The 27,530-nt window shown below is 49.1% G+C and overlaps 1 protein-coding gene across 2 annotated transcripts in view; it reads left to right on the top strand.

Annotated features, from left to right (window-relative positions):
- The first annotated feature begins 464 nt into the window (after positions 1–464).
- The window catches only part of CTNNBIP1 (catenin beta interacting protein 1), a 50,190-nt gene continuing 23,124 nt past the window's right edge, over positions 465–27,530 (top strand). The window contains exons 1-2 of one of the 2 annotated variants that reach the window (XM_003793255.3): positions 465–729; positions 25,336–25,420. The gene's annotated coding sequence lies outside the window, so the exon portion shown is untranslated. Of the gene's footprint in view, positions 730–17,434; positions 17,462–25,335; positions 25,421–27,530 lie in introns of those variants that run through there. The other variant, XM_023515167.1, reaches the window with a different exon arrangement.

Here is a 27,530-nt window from a genome sequence, read left to right as displayed (position 1 = left end):
GGTTTCTCTCGTTTTAAAGCAGGGATCGGTGTGTGGGAGAGGCCATTATTTTTACGGGATCACCGTGCTCCTGGAGCAGCCAGGGACAAGAAAAGTGGCATAACCGCAGCGCCAGCTCCATCCATACCCGGGCTCTTCCCTCGGGCCGTCTCCTCCCCCAAGCTCCCACCCGCCTCCCCCAACCAACTCCTCCCCTTTGGTCGCAGCGCTGACTGGGCCCCTACTCGCGACCCTGTTCCATACACTCACCTCGCGGCCCCGCCCCCAAACCTCTGGCCACGCTCCTCAGCCCGAAGAGCCCAATGAACGCCCACACACTCTGCAAAAGCCCCGCCCCTCATCCTAAAGTCCCGCCTAACAGGCTGAGTTAACCAATGAGGGGCCCAGGACCCTCCCATTCCGCGGAACCCGCCCCGGAGCCCGGCCCTCCGCGGCCACCTCCCTCGGGGCGTTGCCTTCTCAGTGCCTCCGCCGCCCGCGCGGAGCCAGATGCCGCCCCCTCCGCCGGTTCCTCCCTCGGCGGCCTGGCGCCTCCCTCCCTCCCCTCCGCTGTGACTCACCGAGCGGGAGGCGGAGGCTGAGGCGGCCGCTCCCGCTGCTGCTGGTGCTGCTGCTGCTGCCTCCGCCGCCGCCGCGGCTGCTCGGGCTGAGTGCGCCCCGGAACAGGCCGCCGCGCGCTGCGCCCCAGACCCGCAGCCCCCGCCGGCCCAGCCGGGTCGGGCGGCCCAGGTAAGCGCCAAGGCCGGCCTGCGCCCGCAGCCCCCGGCCCGCGCCGCATCGGGGCTCTGGGGAGCCACCGGCCCTTTGTCTCCCGGGGAGGGCCACGGAGGTCGCCCCCGACCTGGCTCGGACCCACCGGCCCGACCCCGACGGCACGGCGCCCTGGTCTGGGCCTGGCCTCGCCCAGCCCAGCTGCTGCCGCCTCCAGCCTCAGGCCATCCTCCTGCCTTCCTTACCTTCGCTCGGGGGTCGCCTCCACAGGTGTCCAAGCCACCCACCCTGTTGCTCACCTCACGGCAAGGGCGGTTGTCATCTCCTGTCTACTCTCCTGGTCCCTCTGGTCCCCTGTCTCTTCCTTCACCTGCGCCCCACTCCCTGCATTCTGACGCTCCATATTTCTCCAAACTAATTCTGCCAAGGTCTGGCTACTGGGCCCCCCTTCCTCTCTCTACTTTGATTGAACTGTCCTCTCCGTGGTGAGCGTTCCTGGAAGGTGCACACTGGAGGCACGTATCTCACCTGTGTGGCAGGTGTGTATACGTGAACCTGCAAAATTAACCACTTGGAGCCCAAAATTGCACTTCTCATCTCCTTTTCATCACTCCACTCCAACCATGTTCCTTTTTCTTGAACCTGGTAACCAAGACACTTGGGTCTGGACACCTAACCTCTGTTAGGCCTTACATCCCTCCCTCTGCCTTGTGTGCTGAACTTGTCTGAGCAGTCAGTGCCTGTTGTCTGGGTAGCCCCGGGAAGGCCAGAGGGGCAGGATTGGCAGCAAATCAAGAGTTTTATGTATAATGAGACGTGTGGCTTGCAGCACCTCCTATCTGAGGATCTAAGTGTGCTATAGCTGTTAATTATTTTGTCTCCTGTCACTCACAAAACTTAGGGAAACATGCTCAGCCAATGGCAGGGTAAATTGAGGCACCGGGTATGTTAATAAGGGACCTGGATATAAGTTGGAGTTTGTCTTGAGGTTCTGTTCCCGAATACCTTGGCTCTTAGCTCTGCTACAACCACTGGGCTCTAGTTCCTGGCTTTAAGCCCTAAGTGATAAGTGATCTCTTGTGCCATTTAAGTGTCCAGAGATACCAACAGCCTCCTTGGATCTTAAGCAGAGCTTTGAATCATAAATAAAGGTACCAGCTATTAAATGCCAGCGTGTCATTCATGATTTTCTGATGGAATCAGTGGTCCTCCCTTGTAAATGCCGGTCATCTCTATGGAGATTCATTCATTCCATAGTGAGTGCCTATTATGTACCAGGCACCGTTCCAGGCTTCAGTGGTGAAGACAGACCCAGTCCCTGCCCTCCTGGAGATGACATTCCAAAGAGGAGGGAAGGCAGATGATAATTAAATAAGTGGACACAATAATTTCATTAGTGGTAAGTGCTGTGAAGGTGGGTGGCGGCCAGGACATGTAAGAATCTGTAGGATAAAAAAAAAACAAAAAAAGGACTTTAGAACCTGGTGTGATAGTTTGTGTCTATAATCTAAGCTACTCAGGAGGTTAAGATAGGAGGACCCCTTGAGCCCAGAAGTTGGAGGCTGCAGTGAGCTATGGTCCCGCCACTGCCCTAGGTGATAGAGTGAGATGCTTTCTCTAAATAGACAAAAGATTTCTTAGGTTATAATAAAGTTTGGATTTTATGCCAAGAACAGTTAGATGCCATTGGAGCATTTTGAAGTTTTTCTGCTTTTTTTGATGTAGGCATTTATTGCTATGAGCTTCCGTCTTAGTAGTGCTTTTGCTGGATCCCATAGGGTTGAGCCATGGGAGGGTTTTAAACGGATCTGATTTGTTTTAAAAGATTGTTCTGGCTGCTCTATAGAGACAGGATTGAAAGGTGCAAAGGTAGAGATGGGCATACCAGTTAGGAGACAGACTCTTGCAGCTGGCTGGCAAGAGATGATGGTAGTTGGAGGGACCGAGGTGATAGCAGTAGAAGGTAAGAGATGAAATCAGTCTCTTACTCGACTATAAAGCAAAACATTGGGGAATGCTGAATTAGATGTCCAGTGGAGAATCTCTGAACCTGGCCATGCTGAGCTTTAGTTCAGCACACCTCATTCAGTGAGCCAGGCACTGTGCTAGTGTCTAGGAAAATGACACAAATGAGGTAGGATCCCTGTTCTTGAGTTTACAGTTGGGTGGACCTTATCATTTATCTCAAAGCAGTCCCTGTGTTAGAACAACATGCTTATAGAACAGGTCCCCGCTTCCTTGACTAAAGAGGGTTTGTGGGTTTACAAACCAGTTAGAGGTAGAGGAGGGCAGAACACACTGGGCTTTGTACCTGCATTGGGCTGCATTATTTAAATGGCAGCATTATTGTCCTGCCTCTGTTGTAATATGTTACACAAAGAAATTGGACTGTTCTCATGGTAGGTGGGAGGACAACTCAGTGAACTTGAGCTATTAACCAGCATAAAACTTGATCTCCGTGCTGCTCCCAGTCTGTGCCGTCAGAACATGTCAGAATGAAAGGACCTTGGGGGGTACATAGCCCAGGCCCCTCTTTTATGGTTGGACACCTGTGGCCTTCTCAAGCTGGGTAACTCCTTTGAAGTCTCAACAGTTTATACATTTTCTTGTCATGGCTGTCACTTTCTGCCTCCTTCAGCTGCATGCATATGCATGTGACTCTAAGCTTCCTGAGGCTAGGACTCTACTGAACTCATCTCTGCCTCCTCACAGTGTCTAGATCGGTGCCCTGCACAAAGCGTAAACTTATCAAATATTGGTTGGCTTGCCTGATGTCTCATGGCACCTAAAACTAGACAGGTCTAGGACTCCTGACCCTGTCCCTGTCATTTCATCAGACCATTCTTCCTTGCAAAATCCTCATCCGGGATGGAGCCCGGTGGTAAGCCCAGCCGTCTCTCACTGAGCACTCTGCTCAAAGGACAGGGCAGCCCTTACTTGGTGGGTCTGCTCTCCCTCCAGCCCTGCCTACAGGGAACAGCTGCTGAAGGTGCTGACCAAGTGGTTATTTGACACTCAGCAAATATGAAGTGTAGCTCTTAATCAGAGCATGGACTTTGTACCAAGACTCTGTGGGTTTGGATCCCTTGGTTTTGCCACCATGAGCAGCACAGTCTTCAGCAGGTAACTTAACCTCTTTGTGTCTCAGTTTCCCCATCTGTATAGTAATAATTCTTCCCTCACGGAGTTGTTGGGAGCCTTAAATTAAATAGTACCTGTGAGATGCTCAGAACAGCACCTTGCACTTAGTATGTACTTTGTTGAAATATTAAATATTATTTTAACTTTATTTATTAATCCCCTTATCTCCCACAAGAATTTAAGCTTTTTGAGAGTGGATAGTTTGTCTTTTTTTGTTGACTGTTTTGTCTTTGTAAGCACTCAGACAATAGTTGTTACATTGACCTATTAAGCATCTGTGTGCTAGGGATGTAGCGAAGAATAGGATTGCCAAGGTGGCCAAAGTGCATAGTCTAGTGAAGTTTATCTTCTAGTGGGAGAGACAGGTGGTAAACAAATAAGAAATTGAATAAAAGAATTAGGATAGTGAAAAGATATGGGGAGAATAAAATAGAACAATGAGATGGAGAGTGGCTGGGGTGAGGGTTAGGTCATAACTTGAGCCAGCGCTGAGGAAGCAACTTTTAAATGGAGACGGGTAATGATCCAGAGGGACAGTTTCATGGGCAGAGAGGAAAGAGTGATAAGCCCAGAGGGGCTGGTGAGCAAGGAGGATCTGGGGTCATGGTAAGGACCAGGACACTCAGATTTTTTATCTGAATTTCCTTTTTTGTTTGTTGGAGACAGAGTCTCATTCTTTGGCCTGGGCAAGCGTGCCATGGCCTCAGCCTAGTTCACAGAAACCTCAAACTCCCAGGCTCAAGTAATCCTCCTGCCTCAGCCTCCCAGGTAGCTTAGATTATAGGCACGCACCACCATGCCCAGATAATTTTTCTATTTTTGATAAAGACAGGGTCTTGCTCTTGCTCAGGCTGGTCTCAAACTCCTGACCTCAAGCGATCTATCCGCCTTGGCCTCTCAGAGTGCTAGGATTATAGGCATGAGCTACCACACCTGGCCTCTACCCCTAATTTCAAAACACTGGGAAGTCACTGCATGGGAACTTTTCCTGAGGGTCTCAGAGAATATTTGAGTCCATACTAGGAAAAAGAACAGGATGCTAGGCAGAACAGTTGGAATGGGAAGGCTTTTGGAGGCCAGCAAGCTGACAGTGTTGAGTTTCTTCCCATCACACCTCTTCTTTCTCTGGCCTGGGTACCCAGAAGAGATGGAACCGTCAGTCAGGGTGACGAAGGTCCTGGGGTGTGTGTCTGTATGTCCTGCAGATCCCATTGAACTTTCTTTCTCCCTGAGAAAGAAACATCACCAGATGTTTCCTGAGTTGATTGGGTATTGTCAGCACTTAGCGACTTGTCCTCTACAGCGGGATGTCCATGTTCTCTGCTCTCTGTGTGAGTTAAGGCTTCTTACCTTGGCTGTGACTCTTAAGTAACGTTGTAGTTTTACTGCTCTTTTTTCAGTTTTTGGCCAAGGCTGGGTTTGAACCTGCCACCTCTGGTATATGGGGCCGGCGTCCTCCTCCTTTGAGCCACAGGTGCCGCCCCAGTTTTATTTTATTTTTTTTATTAAATCTTAGCTGTGTACATTAATGCAATCATGGGGTACAATGTGCTGGTTTTATATACAATTTGAAATGTTTTCATCAAACTGGTTAGCATAGCCTTCATGGCATTTTCTTAGTTATTGTGTTAACACGTTTATATTCTACACCTAGTAAATCTCACATGTACCCTTGTAATATGCACTGTAGGTGTGGTCCCACCAATTACTCTCCCTCCACTCATTCTCCCCCCTTTCCTCCCTCTCCCCTTTCCCTTGCTGCCCCAGTTTTACTGCTGTTTTTCGTGTGTGCCTCAGGGGTGCACATATGAAGAATTTCTTTGTTGCGGGTATATCTAAACTGACTGACAGCTCTCCCCCTTCACCCCTACTTCTCTTCCAGTTTCCTGCCAAGTATCACCAGACTACACTATGACCTCTGAACACCTCCCATTTGACCACTTGATCAGGAGCACGCTGGTACCTCAAAAGCATCTGCTCCTTTTGTTTTGGGCTGAGTAGAATTAGGAAGGTCAGCAGAGCATTCAGAGAAATGGCATTTCAAACCCAAGGGCTCGGCCTCCCAGGAATCCAGGGTTGGTCTTTTTAGAGTGGGTGCCTTTGGCCAGCTTTTCAGATCCCCACTCAGACATCCCCACTCGGGGGGATGCTGACCTTGAGAGGCCAACGTGAATTAGAGGGAATCAAATAGGACTTTTGTGTTGCAGGTCACTTTCGGGGTCCTGGGGCATTTCATTGACAGACTCTGAAAACCTTTTTAGTCACATATCATTTCTAGACTTGTAAAAACTGAACGCAGGGTGGGTGCAACCTTTTTTCTCATGCAACTGGTTTTCTTACTATAAGAGTAGTATATGCCCATTTGCAAACTGAGAATGGGCCAATCATAGTGGCTGTACCCAGGGTGACAGAGTGAGACTCTGCCTCAAAAAAAAAGAAAAGAAAAGAAAATGAGAAATGATTGGTGGTCGCATAAATACACTATCTCACTCAATCCTCACCGTAGTTTTCAGTACATGCTTATTACCAATTCCCACGTTCAGAAGCTGAGTCCTCAGCAGGGTAAGGATGTGTTTGAGGCCCAGCTCCTCAGGGACACAGCTGGAATTCAAACCTGGCCAGGATGGCTCCCAAGACAAGCTCTGTGCCCCACATGATGTATTGTTTCTCAGCAGAAGCTAAAGAGAAGGAAAGAAGCTATACTTCAGCCCAGTACAGGTGACATTCTTAGATTAGTCAGCGTCAGCTCACTGGCTGCTCCAAAGTTCCTCTCCCTTTCTCGTCTGACCTTGGGCATCTCATTAACCTCCCTTTGCCTTACTTTCCTTGCTTATAAATGGGGATAATGATACTTGGACCTTCACAGTCCCCAGGGGCATTATGATGTTTGAGCCAAAGTGCTTTTGAACCTCTCTTATGAGAGGGACCTGAGCACCCACTGCTGTTGTACTGTTATGCCTTGGTCCTCCATGAAGCCTCCTCGTTAAAAAGGAGAAGGCTACAGTCCCCGGAGAGCAGGGTGTCCTTCTGTGGTGGGCTTAGTTGGGTCAAAACACTGTTTGTCCTCCTTTGAAGTTTCTGGAGGATTGAGACTGTGTCGCCAGTGTTCATGGTCGTGCTGTATGGTGTCAGCTCCTGTAAGCACGTGATGGCCATTTGGGTGTTAAAGGGCCTGGTTTCTAATTTTGGCTCTGATGTCCTTTCTAATATAAACCCATAACACGGAGGTACCGAGAAGGGCAGTTGTCTTTCACTTCTCTTGCCTTCCTTTGAGTGATTCACTGATTGAGTTAATAGATATTTGTTGAGGCTTTACCACAATCTGGGCACGATCGTAGCACAAACTGGGAATGCTGTGGTTAGCAGGGTAAAAATAGTTCTTCACTTTACAAAGCTTTTAGTCCAAGGCTCATTATATAGTTCGGGTCATGTGGATGAGGAAAGCATGATCTGGCAAGACCGCTTTAAGCTCTCAGGAGGAGAGTCAGGATATAACTTCCAGATGTGCACATGGCCCCAGTGGTTACCTGCGTGCAGGCAGAGGGCCGTGTTGACTTCCCAGAAGAGCAGGGATGAGTTAATAGGTTAGAGCCCTCTGTGTCCCGCATCAGGAAAGCTGCCCTTGGTACAGGCATCTTTAGAAACAGTGAGCACCTGGACTCTGGTCCTGCTTAGAGCCTTTAACCCTTTGACTGCTACTTGAGTTCAAATCAGGGAGAAATGATTACATTGAGGGTCTCTTTCCAAAGTTTTTGCCTGGGGGACTAGATTTTGAAGTTACACCACCAACCCAGTGCCTTTCTTATGTAGCAGACACTAGACCTTGTCCCTCTGGAATTCTCTTCCTGCTCAACACATCCCTCCCTGGCAGCTTTGGAAAGCAGACATAGGGTGGCCAGTGGGCTCTCTGGTGGGCCCACAGGGTTCCTGAAAGAACCAATGCATGTGGACAACCATGTGCTCAGGCCATCACTCGGGTTAATGTATGCAGACTTCTTTCTTCTCCTAGTCTGCCCAGCAACAGGCCTCTAGGTCTCTTCAAAGACCAAGGTCAGGGAGGGCCAGCAGTCCATGTGAAAGCACACGGCGTTCTTCCTCTCCCCCTCCAGCCAGGGCTGGGGAGGACAGGGCAAAGGGCTGGCAGAGGCAGCAGCCCACATTCAGTGAGTGGAAGGTGCCGGGACAGCATGGCATGTCCCTGGGAGATGTTATTTTCACCAGCCCCTGATCTGTCTCCCAGTATAGCTCCTGGTACTAATCAGCTGCCCCTTCAGTCCACCCCCCACCATCTGACTAGGAGGATGGCCTGCACAGCCAAGAGCCCAGGTCACTCTGCACACCTGGGCATCTTCAAGTGAGGCTAGAGCTGGCAGTGATGCTGTTTCAGCTGGGAGAACGTGACCCACTTCCATATCCCCTCCCACATGGAGAGCTGAGTAGCGGGCTTTGAAAGCAGCTCCAATTAAGGTTTTCTCAGGCTGCATGTCGCCCAAGTATCCAGCCCACATGTTTCCTGCCACTGGACTCCTGTGGTCTGTCCCTGAACTGAATAACAACCCCAGGGAGATGAAGTTACTGCCTGGTCCTTCTGAAATCCTGGATTGGGCCAGCAGAGCTTCCTGTGGAGATCAGGGTCCCTTGAGGATCAAATACCTCTCACAATGTGGGCCCCACCTCCTTCTTCCTGCTAACCACCAGCAAACCATGGAGCAGTTTCCAAGGAGGTGGTTTAGCCTTGACCTCCCTGCCCAGACCAAGGCCTCAGAGACCCACTCTCATTCTCACCACCTTGGAGGAATAGGAGATAAGCTGTGTTTGGGACCTTCTAGGTTTCTTCTCTTCTCTCCAGGTAGAGATCATGGTAATGATTTTCCATTATAATTTTGTATTTCTCGTATAAGCGTAGGAGAGGATGAAGCTGTGAACGCTGCTAGGACTTTACGCTGATGAAGTGGTGGTTCTGACCCCCTGGATGTTTCATTTACAAAGGAGAGACCAAAAGGTGAAATACATTCTTTCCTTTTTTTTTTTTTTGAGACAGAGCCTCAAGCTGTCCCCCTGGGTAGAGTGCTATGGCCTCACAGCTCACAGCAACCTCCAACTCCTGGGCTCAAGTGAGTCTCCTGCCTCCGCCTCCCAAGTAGCTGGGACTACAGGCGCTTGCCACAGTGCCCGGCTTTTTTTTTTTTGCGGTGTTCTTGTTGTTTGGTGGGCCCAGGCTGGGGATTCGAACCCGCCACCTTAGGTGTATGTGACTGGCGCCTTAGCCGATTGAGCCACAGGCGCAGAGCCAGGTGAAATACATTCTTCTTAGTAAAGTATCTCAAGGATGGAAAGATAAACATCCAATGTACTGTATATTAATATGAAATCAATATACAAACAATTACATGTTCATAAGAACAATGAAACACTATGATAGTCTAGTTTGAGGGTAGTGGGAAGCGGGAGCGGGGAGGGGAAGGATGTATGGCCGAAGGAGGGAGGGCAGGAGGCGGGATCCCACCTAATATGCACTTTGTGAGGGTGTGTAACACGCCCCAGGGTGAGGGGCTCTTCTACAAATGGAACTTTACCCTGGAAGTGAGAACAATGTAACCTAAATATTGTACCCTTGTATTAATTTGAATAAAGTTTAAAAAGTAAAATGCTTTGCTTTATAATACTCAAATTCATTTAAAAAAAAAAAAAACAATAAGTGGTGGCTGCCAAGGTCAACTCTGGCTAGTTCATATGGACACTATACTTGACCATGTGCTCCACTCTTGGCTTCCCGACTGAGGCCGAAGGTATCCCCCAGTGCCCTGGAGCCTCGAAGGCCAGGTGGCCATCCTCTGGCTGGTGCTGGAGTTGCAGGAAGATGGGGTGTTGGTGATTTTTTTTAGAGGGCATGGTGGGGCTTACAGGAAGCAAGCCAGCATTCGGGGTGTCTCTCTAAGACCCCAGTTCCGCTTTCCTGCGTGGAGCAGCCTTCCAGAGCTTGTGGTAGGGTGCAGTGAAGCACCCTCAGCCAAAACAATGCAGGGTCCAGGCTCCTTTCTTGCTCCTGGGGTGGTGTTGTCACTGCCACCACAAGGTCACATGTGCCCATCTGCCTCAAGTTTGCTGTAGGTGTTGTCTGCCCATTTTCAGTTCCTGATCTCCCCTAAAGAGGAAGGTCCTTTAGGCCCTTGAGTGGTGATGGTGGAGACGGAAGTGTTCAACATTGACACTGCTGGGCTGGCAGGACTACCCGGACAAAGGATGTTTTTTTATTCTGATATGAACCCAGTCCACTTCTTTTAAAAAATAGGGTCTCACCTGTCACCCAGGCTGGTGACAATTTGTTGTGACAGATCGCAGTGGTGCAATCATAGCTCATACAGCCTTGAACTCCTGGGTTCAAATGATCTTCCCATCTCAGCCTTCTGAGTAGCTTGGACTATAGGCCTCCCAGAGTGCTAGGATTACAGGTGTGAGCCACCGTGCCTGGCCAGGCTTGCCTAATTTTTAAAAATTTTTGTAGCAGTGGGGTCTTGGTATATTGCCCAGTCTCAAACTTCTAGCCTCAAGAGAGCCTCCCACCTTGGCTTCCCAAAGTACTGGGACTATAGGCATGAGCTACCACAACTGGCCTTTTTATTTATAAGTAGATGATAGACATAGTATAAAATTCAAAAGGCTATATGGTGAAAACTAAGTCTCTGTCCATCCCTAGATTCACAACCACTCTGTTCCCCTTCCCCAAAGTGACTGCCTTTAACCAAAGCCTTTTGTTTCTTTTTTTTTTTTTTTTTTTTTTTTGAGACAGAGCCTCAAGCTGTCCCCCTGGGCAGAGTGCCGTGGCATTACAGCTCACAGCAACCTCCAACTCCTGGGCTCAAGCGAGTTTCTTGCCTCCGCCTCCCAAGCAGCTGGGACCACAGGCGCCCGCCACAACGCCCGGCTATTTTTTGGTTGCAGCCGTCATTGTTGTTTGGCGGGTCCGGGCTGGGGATTCGAACTCGCCACCTTAGGTGTACGTGGCTGGCGCCTTAGCCGGTTGAGCTATAGGCGCCGAGCCAGCCTTTTGTTTCTGAACCAGAGACACTGCACACTTACATAAGCACACTGTGCCCACACGTGACCGCACACATATATGATGTTAGTATATATGTTTTTTCAACAATGTAGTGTACAGTGTTCTGCATTGTATATTTTTTACTTAACTGAGTTTGCTTAACTCATTCCATGCCATCATCATCGTCATCATCTCATCATCGTTGTCATTGTTGTCATTTGGCTAATACCTCTTGATACTGGCTGAGCTGGGTGTTGCTGGAAGTGCTTTCTTACTTACGTTAACTCATTTACTACCCACACTTATCCTATTAATTAAGTACGTTTATTGTCCACGGTTTGAAGATGAGTAAATTAGGGCATAGAAGTGTTAGGTAACTTTTCTGAGGTCATTTAGAACCAACTCCCTCATTTTAATGGTTCCATGGCATTTTATTGATTGGCTATATTTTAATTTTTCTTTTTTTTTTGAGACAGAGTCTCACTATGTCACCCTCAGTAGAGTGCTATAGGGTCACAGCTCACAGCAACCTCAAACTCTTGGGCATAAGCGATTCTCCTGCCTCAGCCTGCCAAGTAGCTGGGACTACAGGCACCAGCCACAACACCTGGCTATTTTGTGTTGCAGTTGTCATTGTTGTTTAGCAGGCCCAGGCTGGGTTCGAACCTGCCACCCCCAGTGTATGTGGCTGGGCACTCTAACCACTGAGCTACAGGCACTGAGCCTGTATTTTAATTTTTTAAAGTTTTTTTTTTAACCAGTCCCCAATTGGTGAACATGTTTCTGTCTTTTATCACTGTGATAGGACAAAAGGTACATGTTTAAAATTTTAGTATTGCCAAATTGTCCTCCATGGAGATAGTAACATTTTATATGTTCACTAACATTATGTAAGAATACCTGGCTGGGTGCAGTGGCTCACACCTGTAATCCTAGCACTCGAGGAGGGCAAAGCGGGAGGATCACTTAAACTCAAGAGTTGGAGACCAGCCTGAACAAGAACAAGAGCCAGACCTCATCTCTGTAAAAACTAGAGAGATGAGCCAGGCATGGTGAGACCTACCTGGAGTCCCAGCTCCTGGAGTCTGAGGTTGCAGCGAGCTGTGATGACAGCATGGCACACCAGCAGGGGCAACAGAGCAAGACTCTGTCTCAAAAACAAAACAAAACAAAAATGTCCTCACATCTCAGCTGTTGCCAGTGTGATAAATGGGAAGTGGAAGTTTTAATTTCCACTTTCCTGATGAAGAACTGTATTATTTCTTTTCTTTAGAGCCATTTTTCAGCCAATGCAGTGGCACACACCTGTAGTTCCAGCTACTCAGGAGGCTGAGGTGGAAGGATTGCTTGAGACCAGGCAGTTGAGACCAGCTAGGTGATATAGCAAAACTCCTTCTCAAAAAATACAAACAAGGGCGGTGCCTGTGGCTCAAGGAGTAGGGCACCGCCACCACATACGTTGGTGGCGGGTTCAAACCCATGTCCTTGGGTTCTATATCCTTGGGGATTCAACCAATCAGGATAATATTTTGAAAAAAGAAAACAATATAATAATAAAACAATACAAATTTAAAGAACAAATACAGCATAGCAGCTATTTACTTTGTGTTAGATATTATAGGTAATTTACAGATGATTTAGGCTCAGCGCCTGTAGCTCAGCGGCTAGGACACCAGCCACATACACTAGCTGGTGGGTTTGAACCCAGCCCTGACCTGCCAAACAACAATGACAACTACAACCAAAAAATAGCCTGGTGCTGTGGTGGTCGCCTGTACTCCCAGCTACTTGGGAGGCTAAGGCAAGAGAATTGCTTAAGCCTAAGACTTTGAGGTTGCTGTGAGCTATGACACCATGGCAGTCTACCAAGGGCAACATAATGAGACTCTTATCTCAAAAAAAAAAAAAAAAAAGAGAGATTTAAAATATGTGGGAGACGTGCCTAGGTTTATGCCAATACTTCATCATTTTATAAGGATCTGGGAATCCATGGATTTTAGTGTCTGAGGGGATTCCTGGAACCAGTCCCCAAAGGATACAACTGTATATCCCATGCTCATTTCTTTTTTGGGTTGGCACTCTTTTTCTTATTGATCTATAGATGCTCTTTATGTATTAAGGAAGTTTGTCCTGTGGCTGTGATGTTTCCCCCAATTTGCTATTTTTCTATTGATTGTATTGTTCTTTCCATGCAGAGTTTTGATTTTTATGTAATCAGATTTTTAAATCTTTTATGACTTCTAGTTTTCACTTTATTTTTTTCCTACTGTTTTCTTGTATTTTCCTCTAAGATATTTACTCTTAATTTTATATGTTTAAAACTTTGATAGATAACTAAGATGTTAAACCCAGCATCACTAGAATTGAGACAGAATGGCATTGTACACCTCCAGTGGGACATTGATAACGTCAGCTAGAGTAGTTTCTTGCCAAAATGTTTAATCTTGATCTAATTATAAGGAACAATTGGATAAAGATTGTGGACATCCTAAAGACAATGCTCTTAGACTCTAAAAGATGGTAACATCATGATAAACAATTTAGTCTAAGGAGGTTAAAGAGCATGGGAACTAAATGAAATTGAGATCCTTGATCAAATCCTGGATTAAAAACCAGCAAAGCTGGCTCGGCGCCCATAGCACAGTGGTTACAGTGCCGGCCACATAAACCAAGGCTGGAGTGTTCAAACCTGGCCCGGGCCAGCTAAACAACAATGACAACTGCAACAATAAAAATAGCTGGGCACTGTGGCAGGCACCTGTAGTCCCAGCTACTTGGGAGGCTGAGGTAAGAGAATTGCTAAAGCCCATGAGTTGGAGGTTGCTGTGAGCTGTGATGCCCTGGCACTTTACCAAGGGTGACACTAGTGAGACTCTGTCTCAAAAATAAAACAAAACAAAAAACCAGTAAAGTCCAAATTGAAAGGGAGGAGAAATTGGAGAAGTCTGGATATGGGCTGTACATCAGAGATGCTAGGGTGTCAATGTTAAACTCCCTGGGTGACAGTGTATTCTTTTTTTTTTTTTTTTTTTTTTGAGACAGAGTCTCACTTTTTCACCCTGAGTAGAGTGCCACGGTGTCATAGCTTACAGCAAACTCAAACTCTTGGGCTAAATAGATCCTCTTGTCTCAGCCTTTCCAGTAGCTGGGACTGCAGACACCCGCCACAACACCTGGCTAGTTTTTAGAGAGGGGGTCTTGCTCTTGCTCAGGCTGGTCTCCAACTCCTGACTTAAGCAGTCCACCCACCCCTGCCTCGCAGAGTGCTGGGATTACCGGTGTGAGCCACCTCAGAGGGCTTGTGATAGTGGGATTGTGGTTATGTAGGAGAATGGCCTTAGGAGATCTGTGATGAGACACTTAGCAGAGTGTCGTGATACTGTTCCTGCAACTTACTTTCAAATAGTTCAGGAAAGGAAGTGTATATACCCTGACCCTAACCCCCCATATATACCCACAGCACAGAGACATAAGACATAATATAGTCAATGTTTGTTTTTTATGAGATGGAGTCTCAAGCTATCTCCCTGGGTAGAGTGCTGTGGCATCATAGCTCACAGCAACCTCAAACTCTTGGGCTTAACCCTAGTGGTTCTCAACCTGTGGGTCATGACCCCTTTGGGGGCCGAACGACCCTTTCACAGGGGTTGCCTAAATACCTCCTGCATAGCAGATATTCACATTATGATTCATAATAGTAGCAAAATTACAGTTATGAAGTAGCAATGAAAATGATTTTATGGTTGAGGGTCATCACAACATGAGGGACTGTATTAAAGGGTCGTGGCATTAGGAAGGTTGAGAACCACTGGCTTAAATGATTCTCTTGCCTCAGCCTCCCAAGTAGGTGGGACTATAGGCGCCCACCACAATGCCTGGCTATTTTTTTGTTGCAGTTGTCATTGTTGCTTTAGCAGGCCCAGGCTGGGTTTATGTGTATGTGGCCAGTACCGTAACCACTGTGCTACGGGCACCGAGCCCAAAACAAATTCTTAATCCTCAGAAATATCATCCAGCTAATGGGCAATTAACCTCTGTCTCAGTGAACCTTGAGATAAGGTTTTTCCTCTCAGCTGAGAGTTTTTGCATGAGGTCGAATGCTGTTTGCATTCTGTGGATGGATATGGGATTGCGAAAAGACTCCTGGGTTTCATTTTGTGAACTATGACAGTCTTTGGTGAGTTGGCGGCCTGGAAAACCAGGAATCTTTTTGCTAGGAGAGCCCTTAACAGGTCAGTTTTGCCAGAAGCTTCTGCTGGCTTTCTGTGGTTGGGTGACTACTGGTTTGGCAGCTTTGGGAATGAGGGATGTCATTACAAATGGGTGATGGGGATGTGGCTCCTGAACTGGATAGCCAGGGTGTGCCCAGTCTGGGTGTCTGTGCCTGCATCCACCGAGAGTGGGGCAGTTTCTTTCTTAGAGCCTTTATACTCCCCTGCACCTTCCGTGCCTGTTCCTATCTGCTCTCCTGAGCTTTTCCATGATGCAGTCACTCTTGAGCAAACCCTCCAGGGGGCTGTGGCTGGACTCCTGCTGCATCTGGCGCTGTGTCCTACCAGGTCCTCGAGCACGTGCATTTTTCCTGATTTTCCCTCTCTTCAGCTCCAGCTGAGCTGTCCCTTCCTCCAGACTGGAGAAGGTCTTGGGTCCCTGCAGGAGTTTTCATCCTGACACCATTTCCCCCAGCAAGTTAATGGAATAAACGCATGGGAGATTCTGAAGGGGTCTTTGTTTAAAACATTTTTGATTTTCATTATCAGCTTGTTAAACATTTGGGGAGGAAGGAAACTGAGTCCTCAGCAGCCGCTCAGGGGAGGTTTCCTCCTTCCTTGGATTATGTTTTGTTCTGAGTAGCCGGAGGGGAAGGAGCGGGAAGGCCGCTGCCTGTGCGGTAGAGCAGAGGCAGTTTCTCAAACAAACAGTGGAGCTGGTGGGCTGTGCGGCCACTGAGCCCTCTGTAGGTCTGTAGCACAGGTGGGTATATTTGCAAGTGAATGGACACACCTATATTTTTATGCAAATTAGCATACATATACCTGCTGGTTGAGAGCCTACTGGAAAGAGCAATGGCTTTTTAAAACTTGTTTTCTTAGGAGTCTGAGTGAAGGAGTTTCACCCAAGAGGCTGCTTCAGAGGATGATGGTCCCCAGAGCTAGGCAGAGAGGAGGGGACCCCAGGGTAGGAAGGCCAGGAGCCCCTACCCTGCAGGTGACCTGTCTGACTTAATGACTCAGTCCTCCCACCAGGAAGCTGGAGGTTTCCCCCGGACTGGGGCTCTGCGGGGATGCAGTGAACTCAGTTCAGGAAGCTTATTTACTTGAACCAATTACAGGAGACTAATGAGGGGAAGCAGCGCAGGGGAGTGGGGCAAAGGTAGAGGGGCTGGGGGCAGGGCCGTCCAAGAGGCCAGCCCCTTCTGGGTGTCTGGGAGGACCCTCAGGGCTCACCCAGGTGTCCCTGAGGGTGAGGCTTGTCCCTGGGAATAATGTGGTTCTGAACAAAGGCACCTTGTGCAGCTTATGGAGAAATAGGAACGACCTATTCCTGATAAACAAATAGCACTGAGTCCACTTTTTTTACTGCTTCCTCTTTGAAATAATTTTACATTTCCCAATTTAATTAACATTTTAAATTGTGACCCTACAAGAGCCAACCTAGCTGTCAACAGCAAAGTTGATAGAGCTTGCAAGGGTTGAAATTTCCATTCCAGCCCTGCTCTCTGGAGCTGACCCAGTCACTGCAGAACGTGGGGCCAGGCTCCTTACTCCAGATCATCTGGCTGGAAATGGCCCCTTCGGGCTTAAAGTTGACTTCACCTCTAGTCTCTAAGATGACTGAACCAAAAGGCAAAGTGAGGTTGCCCATCAGGGGCTCTGTCAGCCCACTGGGGCCTGTTTGGTATCCAGGAGAGTGGGAGGGTCCTTCTGCCACCAGCTCACGTGGGACTCTTTGCTGAGGAAGCTTCCTGCCAGGTGCACAGCCCCTGGGGAAGGTCTGTCAGGCCTGGGAGGCCTCACACCCAAAGGCGAGGGGGCGCTTGGACCCACTCAGGGCTGAAGATTCCGGCCCTTACTTTGGCTTATAAATAGACAAGGGCTCTGGATTCTGCATTGCCAACGCCTCTGGAACCTGCCAGAGGCTGAAGGTCATGAGTCAGACTGAATTAGAGGAAGATCCGTAGCTAGATTTTGTAGGCGTGCTGGTTCCTGACTTCAGGTCTCAGTCTCTGACTTGGCTAGGTTTCAGGGCTCCAGCTGTTCCCTGGGAAGAAAAAAGAATCTCCTTTTAAATTAAGCCAAAAGATGCCTCTCTTTCCTTCTCTCCTTATTCCCCTACTGTGCGTAGATGAAACCTCCACCCACGTGTCCCGTTGTTCAGAACTACAGAGCCTCAGTATATAGCCCTGGACCGAGTGTTCTGGTGCAGTCAAGGAAACCTTCTCAGCCTCCACATTCCCTTCCTGTCTGCACTGCTCTCCGTGAACCGCAGAGGCCGTCGGAGCAGGCCTGCAGTTGCTGCTGCCTAGCTGTAAGAAGACAGGTTCCCCACAATTCAGGGCCAGGAGAGACTGTGAGTTCTGGGTGACTTTTTCTACCACTTGGGTGAGAATCATAAGGTTAAATATTTTAAACCAGAAGGTCTCACAATTGCCTTGTGCCAGTGCAGTTATGTGAACATTGTCCACACAGACAGGCTCCTCCAGTTCCTTGATGCCTCAGGATCAAGGTGAGGGTGTTCACAGGTTGGGGGCTTCCTTTGTGGTTCCCAACTGAATCTACCCTAACCCCAGCTCCGCAGATCCGTTCAATTCACTTACCCAGTCATGGAGCCCCAGACCTGCCTGGCAGTGGCGTGTCATTTGTCTGGATTCTTCAGCACAGAGCCCAAGATCTACAGGCTTTTTCAGGGTCCACAAAAATATTGGGGGTCTGGAAAAAAATGCATCAGCTTCTTCTACTCTTAGGAGTTAGTTGAGGATTACATGTAATGAGAGATGTGGGTTCATTTTAATGTGTCTCTGTGAATAAGGCTGCCTGGGGCCCACAAGGGCCTCGAAGCCACCCTCTCACCTGCCCTGGGAGCTTCCACTCTGGTGGTGGAAATAGACACTCCGACACCCAGGTGCAATATTGGGCAGTGGTGTGAATGGAGGATCCAGGCAGTGTGTAAACACAGACCTTAGGTAGCCAAGAGAAGGTGTCTGTAGAGCAGAGGACATTCAGTAGGGCTTGGTCTCAGGAATCAGGGAGGGAAAGAATAGTAGGTGCCAAGGCCCAGAGGCATGGAAGGAGCCTGGTGTGACTGGCCACTCTGAGGTGGCCTCCAAGCAGGGCTTCTCACACTTAGCACTGTGGACACAAGGGCTGGATAATAGTTGGTGATGAGCACTGATTCCTGGCCTCTACTCCAGTAGCATCCTCCCTCTCATGACAATCAAAAATGTCTCCAGATATGGCCAGACATTGCCACATCTGCAGTGGGGCAGGGGAGAAGCAAAGTCACCCCCTTTGAGAGCCACCACTGTGGAGGGAACATGATGATCAGCATGGATCTAGCCACCTGCCGCATGTGGGCCCTTTCCCCTCTCTCCCTGTGTTAGGTCCTGGAGAAGCTGTCTCCCAGGCCAGTTTGTGCCTGTCCTAGAGCCCTTTGGTCTGTGTGACACACTTGCTGGTGGCCTGCAGGGCTCACTCTGAGCGGGAAGGCACTTCATGGGGAGGCACAGCCCCCAGGGTCCTTAGGAGCTTCCCGCCACCTCCTTCCCAGTCTGACTGGCAGTTCTGTGGCTGTGGCTATGCCTCTCCCACGGTAGTCAGGTCAGCTGGACACAGCGGTCACAATCTGATTGTTGTGGGGCAGTTTTGAGTTGGGTCAGGGGATTTGATTTAAATACTTCCAGAATCTTTGCTGAAGTCCCTTCATTAGAGCACTCCACAGGTGGACTAGAGTGAGCAGTGTTGCTGTGAAGGGGGCAGCTCTGAGGTTGGAGGGTGGGGAGGGCAGCCTGGCGAGAGTTCTAGAGTCACTCCCACACTAGCAGACAGACCTGTGGCCAGAGAGAAGGGCCCGCCTGCACTTGGGCTTCCTAGCTGCTCCCCTCCAGGGGAGACCTGGCTACAGCTAATGTGGGGCGACCTGTGGTGGGCTGTAGCTGGGGCCTTTGGGAACAACTGCAGGCCTCTCCCTGTAGCCATTCCTTACCATTTCTAAGTGACTTTTCAGTGTTTTCCCAACTTTTAAGCTAGATTTCAAATACTCAGAGAAGTTAAAACAGTAAAGGAAATATCTGTATGCCCTTTCCCTAGATTCACCAGTGTTAACGTTTTGCCATATTTGCTCATGGGGTTTCTGTCTCTACACACGTTCGTGCTCACACTTCTGAATCGTTTGAGACTACATTGTAACCATTGAGACATTTCACCCTTAAAGGCTTCAGTCTATATGTCTTAAGAAGTAGGATATTCCCTAAAAATGCAGTAATGTACACAGTTATGATCTAATTTAAAAAAAGAAGCAGTTATATTCTCCAACATAACCATGTGTACTCATCACATTCAACACGTATTAACGTCAGTGAAATACTGTCATCTCACAAATGCTCCATGTTAATTTTCCCCAGTTGCCCACTAATGGGTTTTATGGCTCTCCCCTTCTCCCCTTTTCTACCCTGGTTCCCGTCAAGGACTATTGTTATGCTGCCTTCTTTTCTTTTCTTTCTTTCTTTCTTTCTTTTTTTTTTTTTTTTTTGAGACAGAGTCTAACGCTGTCACCCTGAGTAGAGTACTGTGGCATCACAGTTCACAGTAACCTCAAACTCTTGGGTTCCAGCTACTCTCTTGCCTCAGTCTCCCAAAGTAGCAGGGACTACAGGCACCTGCCACAATGCCCAGCTATTTTTAGAGATGGAGTCTTGCTCTGGCTCAGGCTGGTCTCCAACTCATGAGCTCAGGCAATCCACCTGCCTCAGCCTTCTAGAGTCCTGGGATTACAGGCATTGGAGCTACTGTGCTTGGCTTGCCTTCTTTTCTTTTTAACTTAATTTATTAATTAATTTTTATTGCTGTATAATAGTTATAAGCCTTATTTTATGATTGATTTCCAGTTAGTAGGAGGTTGGGCTCTGGCTTTTTTTTTTTTTTTCTGTAAGATTATTATTTTAATTTTGGTTAAAATGGATAATGCTTCTATCAGCTTCTGGGCCAGAATGGGCTGGTGGGGTAGAGGGAAAGCCTGGCATCAGATCCAGGCTCTGCCAGTTATTAACTCCATGTGTGGCCTTGGGCAGGTAGGTTGCTGCTTTCTGTGTGCCTCGATTATGCCATCTATAAAATGGGAATCATTTCTACCTTGCAGACAAAATTAAATGAGACAGTGACCTGAATGTGACTGACTCTATGCCTGGCCCTTGGAAAAATGCTATAGCAACAACAGTAATTGTCATTGTCGTTCTGTAGTATTGCTGGGCCTCATGGAGCAGGAATGAGCTTTTTTTTTTTTTTTTTTTTTTAGTTTTTGCCTGGGGCTAGGTTTAAACCTACCACCTCTGGCATATGGGGCCAGCGCCCTACTCCTTTGAGCCACAGGCACCACCCAAGAATGAGCTTTGGACCAGGTTAGAACAGTGGTTCTGAACCTTACTAATGCCATGGCCCTTTAATACAGTTCTGTGGGTTGCAACACACAGCTTGAGAACCACTGGGTTAGAATTTGGGTTGGTGACCTCAGGACAAATCCCTTAGCCCAAAGTCATCCTGCAAAATGGTGCTCTGTCCTATAAATTCCCTGACTCACCAGAGTTGTCATTAGGAGACCTGTTTTGCTCCTGTCTACTGGCCGAGTGCCCATCAAGAATGCTGAGCTTGGCTTGGCGCTTATAGCTCAGCAGCTGGGGCGCCAGCTGCATACGTCGGAGCTGGCAGGTTCGAATCCAGCCTGGGCCTGCTGAACAACAATGACAGCAACCAAAAAATAGCTAGGCATTGTGGCGGGCGCCTATAGTCCCAACTACTCAGGAGGCTGAGGCAAGAGAATTGCTTAAGCCCAAGAGTTAGAGGTTGCTGTGAGCTGTGACGCCACAGCACTCCACCCAGGGCGACACCGTGAGACTCTGTCTCAAAAAAAAAAAAGAATGCTGAGCTTGAGGGATTGAGGAGGCTGCAGTGTGGAATTTGTTAATTAAGGTGGCTGCTCTGAGGCTGAGAGACTAGGAGGTTGTTGCGTTTAATTACCGAGAGTGGCCCGTGTGGAAATCCTCTCTGGCACTCCTCACTTGATGTCACGAGAGGACCTGAGGGTGCTGCCCTGTACGGGACACCAGCAGGAGCTATGCGTTGGGCCTTTGGCCGTCTTCCTCACCCTGGCTTGGAGTGACTTTTTATCCATCTACTTGTATACTACAGAGCAACAGGGCAGGGTGGTTAAGAGCCTGAACAACCTGGGTTCGAATCCTGATCCAGTGTGTACTAGCTGGGTGACCAGGGGTGAGTTCAGTCCCCTCTCTGCACCATGGTGTGCTCATTTGTAAAGCCTTCTGGGGACATTTGTAGAAAGACTGACAGAGAGTGGGGAACAGCACATGGCAGATAACAAGCCAAAGTGTGTGTCAGCTCTTTTTTTAAAGCAGTGTTCTCAACCAGGCTGATTTTGTCAACAGCAGTGACCCAGGCAGCATTGCTGAGGTCCCCCCACAGCTCTCCCAGCCATCGTTCCTCAGAGCCATTTGGGGCTGATGGGCAAACAGTGAGGGAAGGGGGAGCAAAAGAGGCTGGGGGTGCTGAGACCCTTTGAACTGTTAGTGTTTGTTCGTTTTTACTCGTCTCCCTCATCCTGTAACAAAAATCATTTAGCTAAATCTTACTGTGTCGTTAATAATGGTAACTAGTGTTTATTGAGTATTTGTATACCAGGCACTGTGCCAAGTACATTCTTTTTATGTTATCCAGTTTGTGTAGCCTGCCCTCAGGGTAAGTCCCCATGCCACCCCCACTCGAGATGAGGGTTCCCGCAGCCTCATCTCCTTCCTACAGATGAGGAAGCCGAGGCTTAGAGACGGGCAGGGCTTCTCAACTGTCTAAACTGCAACCCCTGATCTTCCCCAACTGCTCTGCTTTCGTCTCCCACCTCTCAGTTGATAGGAATGTCCACATCCATCCCCAGACATCGCTCTCTGACACCCTGCGGTGCACTGCCTGCTGTCCCACTTGTTGGTCTGCACCGTGGGTCTCCCCAGCCACCTCGCACCCCTCACGCTTCTGCCACTGCCGCCTTCACCCAGGAAGGACCCTGGCACATTTGCCTCTGTTCCCGCCGCAGCCTCTGCTCTTACCCTGCGTCCTGTCCCTCTCCACTCAGCAGAGACATGGCCCTGAGGATCAGCTTCCTGTTTCCTCCCCCTTTTAGCCCCAGCCACCCATGTGTCCCCCACAGGACCTCTGTCCAGCTGTGCTCCCAAGCCCACTTTCCCATCATCCCCACTCTCTATGCAGGAAGCCCTACCCCAGCCACCCCATGCCCGGCACCTCTCAGCAGGTTCCCACAGCTTCATCTCCTGCCTCCGTGTGACGTTACCTACCCGTTGCTTAGTTTGGGTTTGCTGTCTCCTCTCTCCCTCACTGGGTGTGGGTATGATGTGTGTAGGGATTGGGGCTGCTTTTTCTGTTTTTTTTTTTTTGAGACAGTCTCATTATGTCGCCCTCAGTAGAGTGCTGTGATGTCACAGCTCACAGCAACCTCAAACTCTTGGGCTTAAGTAATTGTCTTGCTTCAGCCTCTCCAGTAGCTGGGACCACAGGTGCCCACCACAACGTCCAGCTATTTTTTGTTGCAGTTGTCATTGTTGTCTAGCTGGCCCAGGCCAGGTTCGAACCCACCAGCCTGGGTGTATGTGGCTAGCACTGTAATCACTGAGCTGCGGGCGCTGAGCCTTGGGCTGCTGTTTCATGGATGTATCCCTGTACATCGTCGATACTCAGTAAATTTGTTGGTGGAGTGAATGCACATGTGTCTCCATGGGCCCCTGGCTGGCAGGTGGCAGGCCAGGACCCTGTAGCACCCCTCCTACCACCCATGTGCTGTGCTGGCTGCACAGGCAGGCTCAGTCCCAGTTCCATGGACTTCCCCAGGAATCACCTGGCATGTGCATGTTAGTGGACATGCTAGGCTGTGTTTTTCTTTTTGACTTGGATTCTTCTGTGCCACATTTCCACACAGGGATGTGGTTTGAGTGTAGAAGACAAAAGAGAGGCCAATCCTGGCTCACTTGCCTGAGATCTTCAGTGCAGGAGCTGTGCACCCCTCCCCATCATCCTGCTGTGGCTCCTTCTCTTCCTTAGGGTTCCTTGGGTAGCTGACTCTGACCTGGTGACCAGAGACTCTTGGCTTGAACCAAGTTCTGTGTGCTGTGAGCATGTGGGTCCAGGTCCAAGGACCTGGGCAGCCAGCCTGTCTTCCTTTTAGCTCCTGATTTCCTGTTGGAGGCAAGGGCTGCCCTCACTCCCTTAAGAACATTAGGGCCTGGGCCTCCTTCATCCTGCCTAGAGCTTGCAGTTATGCCCTGAGGGTTGCCCTACAATCTCAAACACCTGGTCTCAAGTGATCCTCTTGCCTCAGCCTCCTAAGTAGCTGTGACCGCAGGTGCCCGCCACCGGGCCCTGCTTCGTACCTCCTTCCCGAGCCTGGGGGACCTGAGTCCATGGGACCCTTGGTAGTTTGAGAACCACCTTGACCACCCTTTTCTCTCTGTGGACCATCTATATAATTTGCAGGGCCTCTAAATAAAAAAATTATTAAGAATTTCAAGACAACGACAGCAGAGCAGTAGGCCAAGTGCGGGGCACTCATGTTCCTGAAGCCTGGGGAGGACGTGATAGGGGTCCTAGTCTCCTCTTTGCAGGTGGTGAGATGCTGTGCTCAGCAGGTCAGCAACCAGCTTCCACCCACACAGCGGATCAGCGCAGAGCAGAACTGAAAACAGAACGTAGCTCCTCGGGTGGGGGGGTCGTCTCACACTGGTTCTGGGGCACCAGGCACTTTGAGTCTCAGTTTCCTTTTCTGTAAACTGGGAACACTGACCTGATGGTAAGATGAGATGGAACAGCTGGCTGTGACTCCCTGTCCTCTTGACCCCTTCCCTTAAAGCCATGACTACAAAGATCCTTTCCACTTTCTGGAAGAGTCTGAGCCCTCTAGACAGGAGTGATAATTGGCTGTCATGGTGGTTGAAGAAATTAAAGCCCTTCAGAAGTGGAAGAAGGCTCTCTTTTCATCTCTTTTTGAAGGAATGTGGGGACTTGGGTGGAAAGTTCCCCAGGGTTCCTTGGTATTTCAGTGCTTTGATATCTCGAGGAATAAAAGAGCAATTAATTGCTATAAATGGCCTCTTCCCGTAGGGTTAGTCTGATGGTGGAGGGGGTGGCAGTGCTAGGTGACAGCTCCCCCATCCCCGGGCCATCCGTTGGTTGAAGGGACACACACAACACGACTGAGAGATTTAGAGCAATGTCTAACTTCAGGGGAAGCTTTTGAAATCCTGCTTCTCTGCAAAGCATGTTTTCCTCAGCCCCTGGGGTCAGTGAGCAGTTTTCTTTGCAGAACTCATTGAAGACAGTGGGTTTCTGAGCTGTCCTTGGTGCTGCCCTCAGACCTCTCCTGTCATCACGGGTTGGGAGCCGGGAGCCCACCTTTACACCAGGTGCTCTGGGGGGACACAGAGGCCCATGGCCTGTGCACCCCAGTGGAGGAGGGGGTCCAGACAGGTAAGGCTCCTGCTTGATGAGCCCGTACTTGTGACCCAAATGACGAGATCGCATGTGGGAAGCAAAGGAAGGCGGTGTTCTCTGGTTCCTGGCAGAGGCGTGTTGGGGGCAGGTAGACACGTGGCCAGTCTGAGAGGTCCATGAATAAGGCCCAGCCATGTAACACATCTGTGTTAGCTGGTGTTTACACATGCCGCTGCAGGTGCTCACCAAGCACACAAACAGATGCACATCTTCCTGCAGAGGAAGCAGAGTGCCAGGCTGCCTGTGCCTTGCTTACCGAGCTAGATTTGGTGGGTGGGACATCATCTTGTGCAGGTTTGGGACTTGCCCATCAGCTGTCCCAGTGTGATTCATTCTGGTCCACAACGTCTCTGAGCACAGGCTCACAATTAGATTTGGTGACTAACCCACGGGGAGGAGGTGTGTTGTGTCAAGTGGACTGACCTGCTTCTGCCAGAAATGACAGGTCAGCAGAGCTGCAGTCAGCACCTCCTCCCAGAGGTGTAGGAGCAGGTTCCCAAGGCTTGCCAGACACACAGGTATTTCTGGATGGTGACAGAGCCCAACTCCATGTGCTTCCTGCCAGCAGCTATGAATCCCTCACCTGGGGTGTGTCTCCAGGTCTGACTCTGCAGCCACTGGGGCCGCTCTGGCTCCTCCCATGACCCGTGTTCTGTGTTTCCACAGGGCGGCACCTTCCTATTTCTCCCCGGCCACAGCCCTCCCCTCACAGTTGAGCACCTGTTTGCCTGAAGTTAATTTCCAGAAGCAGGTAAGGACTCGAGAGAAGGGCATCTGTAATGTGGCCGTGGAATAGTGTTGGGCAGGGGTGAGGGGTGGTCTTGGACACCACGCCCAAGGGCTGACCATGAACTTCACTCATCTCTTTGCCTTTCACCATTCACCCTAATAATGCTCATTTCTTCAGATATGTAGGTTCCTATGGCAGATGTCATGGTACTGCTATTTTCTTTAAGGCTAAGATGTGTAGATTCAGGGTTGATATTTTATATGAAGTCTATGAGTCACACAATTGTACGGCATTGTATCTTTGTGCATCATAAACATAGTGAAAATGTAAATGTACATTTTTTAAATCTATCTTTGTGTTTTTAAAAATGGACAAAACAGGCTTGGCGCCTGTAGCTCAGCGGCTAGGGTGCCAGCCACATATACCAGAGCTGGTGGGTTCGAACCCAGCCTGGGACTGCCAAACAACAGCAGCTACAACCAAAAAAAAAAAAAAAAAATAGCCGGGCATTGTGGCGGGTGCCTGTAGTCACAGCTACTTGGGAGGCTGAGGCAAGAGAATTGCTTAAGCCCAAGAGTTTGAGGTTGCTGTGAGCTATGACACCACGGCACTCTACCCATGGTGATAGCTTGAGACTCTGTCTCAAAAAAAAAAGAAATGGACAAAACAAAAGGCAGCGCTGCAACCCAGGGCTGGAGGCAGCTTGTCTACCTGAAGGACTCACCTGGCTGCCTGGCCTGGCCTGAGCGTATTTGACATTGCCCTAGCAGGTGTAAGACCACCCTGGTATAAGTGGACAGTCTAAATTGAATAAATGTGGGTGTTCAAATATTAACTTCAAATTTATAAATAAAAACAAGTACAGGTGGTTGTGCTTGCCTGTATGGCCATGTGTGCCTGTCAGAGGGAGGCTAGCTTTCAGAGCTCTTTATCAGAGTTGGTTGTGTTTCCCACACAGAGGCCTGTTGTGCGGATGACTGTAACCTCCCGGCCGCCCAGCCTCTGACCCGCATGTGCAGTACTCACCAGTCTCTTTCTCTGGGTCCCGCCTATACTGCCTCCTAATTCTTCCAAAGTGAGCTCAGCTGCTGAAAGCTGGCGATTACATCGTGGTCCAGATTGGGTCTCTGCAGAGGACAGGCTGGAGTGCAGCCCCTGAGGGCACTTCGTATAGATGTCCTCAGATGTTTCCCGGGGAACACGTGTGGCCTTTGCAGCCAGGGCCAGTGGTTACTTTGTGTGGGTCCTTCACAGTGGTCGGGAGCCACTTCCTGACTATCTTTTCTTGGCCAGTTAAGCTTCTTTCCTCAGAGAGGCAGGCTCAGGGCCTGTGTGTGTGTGTGTGTGTGTGTGTGTGCACATGTGTCTGGTAGGAGTGCATCTGTGTCGGAGTGAATGTGTGTGCCTCGGAGTCTCTTCATCATATTTGCCCCGATCAGATGTCGTTTTCTGGATCGGCCCCCACTTTTCACATAACGTGCTGCACGCCTTTTCCCTCGCCATTCATTTGGACAGTTGAAAGTTGCCTGTTGTTTCTTTCCATTTTCCTTTTTCTGGCTCCTCTCTGACTTGGGCAGCTCACACTGGAATTTTCTGACTTTGGAGTGGGAGAGCTGCTCCCTTTTCAGGCCACAGGGTGTTTGTGGGAACAGCCAAGAGACCCTAATTGAGAAGCATCCTTACTTTTGGTTGTTACATCCTAGAACTAGAGGAATAATTAGTGTGTCTGAATTAGTTGCAGTTGAGCTTATGTAATTTAAATATATTAATGGAGAATAGTTCTTGGTCCCTACAGGGGAAAATAAGAATTCTTAAGTGGAGTTAATTGGATGCTTGTCAGTAATGTGTTGAAAATTTAATAGCACCTTTGCTTGTACAGGCAACAGACCCGAACATCCTTTAATGAAGTTATAGCACACCAGCACCTGAGACGTCTGTGCTGTCTGGGTTGATAATGATTTATCCTTTACTATTACTAATTTTCTTCACATTGAAGCCCTTAACTGTAGATGAGGACAGAATTAGGTGGCCCAGGCTCGGCGCCTATAGCTCACCTGGCTAAGGCGCCAGCCACGTACACCTAAGGTGGCGGGTTCGAATCCCCAGCCCGGACCCGCCAAACAACAATGAC

This window comes from Otolemur garnettii, unplaced genomic scaffold (assembly GCF_000181295.1).
Source record: "Otolemur garnettii isolate 467f Iridium unplaced genomic scaffold, OtoGar3 scaffold00067, whole genome shotgun sequence".
In the NCBI taxonomy this organism is placed as follows: Eukaryota; Metazoa; Chordata; class Mammalia; order Primates; family Galagidae; genus Otolemur; species Otolemur garnettii.
This window is presented reverse-complemented; position numbering and strand designations above follow the sequence as displayed.